We start from the raw sequence: 6,992 nt of genomic DNA, 5'->3' as shown, positions 1-6,992 counted from the left end.
TACGAACACTCACGAAACTACCTCGGCAACGTTTCACGCCACTGTTCTCAAAAAGGGGGCTCAAAATGGTGTGTAATGAGCGCGGATTTACAGTGAAAAAATATATAAATACAAATAATAATTTTGACGAATAATCAATAAATTTTGAACAGCGTGGTATCGGTGTGTAGCACTTAAAGTTCCAGTGCGAGAACTATTAATTTGATTTATGTTATACTCACGTCTTAACGTGCAGTGTCCTCTTACTCAGAACCTGTGTTGCGATAGAATGACTTCAAGTGTTCCTACTATTTGTTGTATCGAATATTTCTGCTTCCCAGAGCCTTTCAAAGACTCACTTTAAAGTGGCTACAGAATATATCCTTTAAAGTGCTTTCGTGTGGTGAATATTACACACCAGTTACAACGAAAATAATCGCAACGGATTTATAAATAAACTATCTGTCCAGTAGTTTTAGCGACGACGGTTGCATCTTGAGTGGCAGCGTGAAGCTGTGAATCTCGTTAATAGACGAATGCTCGACAGAAAGTGTATCGATTAAGCAAAGATTGTCGGATATGACTTCATGGAACGAGTTACAGCAGGAATATTCAATTCAACGAAATAATCCTCTAATTGTTATGCTGCGTATCAATTCACGACGGAACTAGGCAGTGTACGTTGCATGTACGTTAATGTGACATAATGAGCGCGCATCGCCATCCTTGGGGTTATGAGTATTTAGCCTTACTTACGTCCTCATGTCCAGTACACTACACTGAATCAAACTGGGTAAATATGAACTCCCCGTACTCCAGTTACTGTAATTCAATGCACAATACAACGATGCATTTATATTGTTCACATATAAGAGTGACAAGTCACTCACGAGCAAGGTCGCGCAGTTTTGAAATCAAATGAAAAGTACAGCGTGGGCGTGTATATTTCTGACACGTACCGTCTAATGATGGCGCCACTCAAGGTATTGATTTTCAACCACAGTAGCGTACAATTACAAGTAAGTTGACCAATGAACTTAATAGTGGAATGACGCAAAGTGGGATCTCGTGAAGCAAATTATCACTGTGCGACCCTCAGCTGAATCCACACACGTGCGTATCAACACAGTTGTTGGGGGACTGTGGTACCAACAACATAAATACTTCAGTACCCCTCGTTGTATAATTGATCTTAAATCGTGTACAACGACCCACGCGTTGCATTATATCAAACATTCGAACAAAATTGTATAAATTTAAATTATATACTGTTTTTACTTGTTATATAAAAAAATAAAAGCTCGTCATTGTAGCTGCAGTATACCATACTCAATATACATACTTATATCAAACATATCATATTATAACAATTAGGGTGTTCTTACAGAGAAAAAAATACACGCAACTGGAATTAATTATTTCAACTACTGTAAAATACTTTATTTTCACTTGGAATTAATTTTCGCTGAAGTTGTCAATCAGTGAAAATAAAAGACACTATTCTCTATATGTTCGACTCATCAAAACAAAACAGTGAAAATATACTTTATACAAAACAGCCAAAATTTATTTCCCAGCCATAGATAACTCCATAAAATAAAGTATTTTACAGTATGTATTTTTATTGAAAAAAACGTGATCAGGGTAACGGAGGACAAGTGGGAGAAGACATCCTATGGAGTCGTTGACCAATTGTTTTATAAGGACAGTCACGTGACGGGTTTTGCCGCATTACGTGACTGAAACTCGTGTTGTGATTGGACGATGATTCAATGTTACAGCGTGAAATGCAATAGTGAAGTTAATGATACATACAATGGTCAATTAATTATCACCTGTAGTCTGGATCAGGCGATAATGTCCGTCACATTTCTATCACGCGGCGGCTTTGCCCACCTACATACAACATGGCAAGCCGTAATACTTCACCAAAGGCAGTGAATATTTGGCGTTCTATGCCATTTGTAGCAGAACGCTAATTGTATCTACATTTTCATTGGATGATATTGTTGCTGTTCTATTTTGTATTGTCAAATTTCTCGTCGACAGCGTCTTTGTACACGCACATTCTCATAGTCAGTTGATTTATTATAATTTAAAAAAAAAACTGCACCATCCAGTAGAGCTATTCTTGGATTACAATTAAAAAACAGATTCGAGTTTCCTGGTTGCAAAGAAGGTATCAGTTTAATATATAAATTGCTATTGTGGAATAATATTTCAAAGATAATGGGGCACTCATTACAACGAATCACATTCGATCGCATTTCAAGAACATTTCTGTTTATTTTAATGGCTATCACATTCCGAAACTACGTCATCCGAGATTGTCTCATTGTGATTAGTGTATCGATTGTTGAACACGTGATAAATCCGCAAATTGTATTTGAAATTCGAGGAACAAAAATACATCGCCGTTTTTATATTGGTGTACACAGTACAATACATTATTTTGTTGTTCAGTGTGGAAAAGTTGGTTATATGTAGTGAGCGAGTCTCGTATTTCGGTGGGACTGAATTATTCAATACAGTAATAGACCTTAGTAGAGGAAAAGGGCCGCCGAGATCTCATTGAAAGCGGGAACACAACGAGACTTGATTCTGCCCGTCAAATAGTGTTATATTTTCAGACTGATGAGAATGGAATACCATTGAGGGTCAACAATGTCACGTGGTTCTCTCGCGAGATCATGGCGGCTATTTATGTTTAAAGTCTATTTTTGAGTAACATGAAATTTAGGCGTGAAGTAATCTGTAGTTAGCCAAGTAAAATACTGTCTATTTAAGAATGCAACTGTTGCTATCAACACACACGAAATATGTTATTAACAGATGAAACAAGTACATGATCGTTATCCACCGTCTGCGTAACATAAGTTAATGCATTGCTCTGCAGCCTTTTATTTGTAATACGAGTCTTAATATCAGATTTACGTAATAGCCTCTTACGAGCTGAGCAAGCCCTCAGCGAGTCAGTGAATACCTTTGTTGAATACCGCCTCAAATATCTCAGATGACCCTCTTATAGAAGATAAGATAATAATCTCCGTTTGAAGAGATGTTGAGTACGTTTCAGTGTTAGTGTTCCATTTACACGTACCTCCAGACACATGGCAGTATTTCATACGAGAAATGGACAGCGAACTAAACATTGATTTATACAATTGCGCACGTACATTGAATTAATATTGTTCAGAGTTTCTTTATTTGTTCTTTGAAAAGAGCCGCTGGCCCATCGCACATGAGAAAATATATATATTCAGATAGCATAACGTCACGTTGTCACCTCAAATTGAAAAGTTTATGTAGAGAAATGGGCAGATAGAAACGTGTTTGGCGGACGTTCATGAAGCGTACAATTAAGTACAAAATAGAACTTATTCTCTATTGGAGAGGAGTTAAATTTTTGTGTTGTTTTGTGTTCAGCGTCCCGAACATGTATTCTCACACACAGGAAGGGCGTGTCACGTAAAAACGTGTTTGGCGGAAGTTTATGAAGCGTACAATTAAGTACAAAATATAACTTATTCTCTATTGAAAAGGAGTTAAATTTGTGTGTTGTTTTGTGTTCAGCATCCCGAACATGCACCCTCGCACACGGGAAGGGCTTGTCTATTTCTTTTATAACTTAAATAATGTACAGTAATGAAATATTATTTGAAGGTTCGGGTAGATGCGTCACGGTAGCTAGTCAATTGCGGGCTCTAGACACGAATTGACGGAGAAATGCATTCACCAGGTCCTTACAACAATCAAACCTCACCAAAACCCATAATTATGAAGATTTTTGTTACGCACAATTCCCTGTTTTTCTGTGTCAACTGATATAGCCAGCTCAACTTCAATTAATAGTACATACTGACAACTCTCTGACGAATACGTGGAATATCATTAATAGAGCAAACTTAGCCAGCCGAGTTTCATAACTGTCACCACAGTATTAATTAGGTGGCGTGATATTATTGGACTCCGTTTTAAAGTCTTGTAGTGAAAACAAGGCATTCCAACGATAATTAAATATCATCTGGAAGGCAGCTGTGAACATAAACAAACAGGAGTGGATTGTCTTTCGCAGCTGTTTAAATGGTCGTTTTTCGATGACGTAGAAAGGATGGGTAAATGAGTGTTCACTTGTTGTCATCCACTAATTACCAATATAGGTTTATGACCTCTTTATTTTAATTCAGTATTTATTGATTTATTCGTGTCGTCAAGTATTTCCTAGGAAGTGGGTCTTATGAAATGCAAGTTGTAATACACGTTGGCAAAACGTATGTTCTTGCAGTTTTTATTCTGTTTCCTTATTGCCATTTTTTTCAAAGATGGTGTCTCACGCTAGTATATATGACAGCTGTTGACGTAGCTCTAGATTGCTCATAACATGCGCGGTGTAAATTTCATCAAAAATACAATCGCATAAATAACCAACAAACAAATGAAAATTACAACACAATACATGACAAGGTAGAACGTCGATAGACATCTAGGCACGCGGCTAAGGTGTGACGTCACGTGCTGTTTTATGTGTAACGCGCGTTTTGTGATTCGTTAAAAGAGTGTTATTCATGGCTACTAACAAATGAGCTCACGGGCCTGAAACACTTTTTATGCGACATTGTGATAACTGTTTCCAATCACTACATCTTTTTCGCAAAGGTATGAATGGTGTCGGAATAAGTTTGCTTTGGTCGTCCTGTAAAACAATCAATCAAAAACAATGCGATAATGTGACATTTTTTGCACGGTTCTCCTGTTCTGATGTCATGAGGGAATTACAAAAAACGAGGGGTGTTGAAGCTATCTAAAATTCATACAAATTGTACTGAGAAACAAACAAAGATTATTTTTTCTCGCGTAATCATCTCACCTTGTGTCAGAATTCTATGGGATGAGATCAGTACCAAAATGATTTGTTTTTCTTTTAGCATTACGTTATGTTAGTTATTCATGATATGGCTTGTTTTTGGCATTTGTTGATTACATTTGTTAATTTTTCGTGTATTAATTCTTGATGTTGTCGATTTGCTACCCGAAATGTGCTGGGCCAGGGGTTAAAATTTGTTCACGAATTGCTAAAACGAACATATTGCATTGCATTGATGTGCAACCAAGTTCTGGTACTGTGTGATTATTGTGTAATATCAATTCCTAACTAGAACACAATTGGGGAGCATTAATTTCAAACTTTTTATTCATAAAATGCACATGCATTTAAAATAACTATTATGTCAGTATGAATTATTAGGTCAAATCAAATACTTAATTTTAATGTTGCTTAAAATATTCGATGAAATCATCCTTAGTCAGGAACACATCTTTCAGTTTTCTTTACAGTTTATAAAGCGTGTTTTGTTTTAAACGTATCACTTGTTCTGTTTTTAGTGTGTTTCCTTGATTAATTTGTGCAACAAACAATTCTGAGAAATGACGTAAGTGTGACTTAACATTCATTCACTCACTCATTCATACGACGTTACTTACTCTTTCATTCATTTTGATTCCTTCTTGTCGACATCTCACTTTTGCTAAACTCGTGTCTCGTTTACCTGCAGGCTGCTGGTATCCGAGTTTCGGCATGTTGTGCAGAGAAAATGTCCCTCAATTCTTGATATATATATATGTTTAACACCTACGCCCACGTTCCAATTGACACCCTTGATATTACATAACCAAGCCCTGGTAATGAATGCATTAGAATGGCGCCGTCGAACACTCAGAATACGTATCCACGCAGCAATCAATCTAGAAACAAGGGGTCTGCTGATGACAATGTATTGCATTACAGATGAATAATGGAGATACTGTAGTCAAATTCTTAAATAATTGAACAAAACTGAGTCCCTGAGGCTTGCAGCGCGCCTACAGACGTGTTCTAACTACAGCAGCTGATTAAACTAATGGGCCCGCTATGAATAATAATTTACATTTTTTTCTCATACGGGATCAATTTTCCTATTCTCTGGGGTTACAGGGATAGTTTATCATTGTATTATGTGTTTAACGTAACTTTTAGGGAATGTTCACAGCTGATACATTCCGGCTTGATAATTTTATCTTTTATTCGAAAATTCGTTTGTTCTATGCAAAATAATCAACCCAAAATTTCAACAGAAAAATATATTATATTATTATATTATATTATTTTATTTTAGATGAAATGTTTTTTTTTTTTTTTTTTTTTTTTTGAATAAATAAGAGTTAGTTGCCATGGAACATGCGGGCAAGAATTCATTTTAAAGTTTACCTCCAGATAATAACAACTTTCGGTATACATTCAACTAAATATGCAAATCAAATACGGAAAGATTGAAAGATTTGATATCAGAATGCGTAAGTTTATTAAATCATCGGATTTTCACATTCTTGATGGGAAAACAAATTGGACACGTTTTGCAAGACATACTGTCACTGGCAGATGGTCTACTATATCAAAAATAAGAACAAGTTAGAGAATAATTTGTCCCCGAGGGGCACTATATATACCTGGTAACCACATTAGTTTATGAATGAAAGTCAACATACATACTGTACGTACAATATATTTAATGTACAAACCGCGGACCGCTGCGGGCGCTGCCCAGGTTGAAAGGTGTCAAGAAAGCAGCAATGAACATCTGTGTCCTGAGGATACCCCTACTGGATATATGTGTGACAGGATATGCAAATCAGAATAACATTTGTAGCAATTACAATTGGTTCTACCTTATATGTATATAGTACGCGTGTTAAATGCAATCGCCAGAGTAGGACGTAAAGAAACACCATAATCTCGAGAATCACGAGACTTGCGTTTGCCCCTCAAAAAATGTTCCATTCTTTTCCGTCATCGCGTCCACTTTTCAAAATACCATGATTAAATAGATAAGTGAAACAGAGTACGTGATGACGAGAAGAGTAGGACATTATTTAGGGGCAAACTCAAGTCCCGCGACACTCTAATTCCCAGCGAGATCTCAGCCGCCATTTGCATATAAAGCCAAACAAACTACTACCTATTAATTCGTGGCGTATAT

The sequence above is a fragment of the Saccoglossus kowalevskii genome, chromosome 18 (assembly GCF_978046115.1).
Source record: "Saccoglossus kowalevskii chromosome 18, keSacKowa6.1, whole genome shotgun sequence".
NCBI lineage: Eukaryota > Metazoa > Hemichordata > Enteropneusta > Harrimaniidae > Saccoglossus > Saccoglossus kowalevskii.
The sequence above is the reverse complement of the archived record's forward strand: the minus strand, read 5'-3'. Positions refer to the sequence as shown.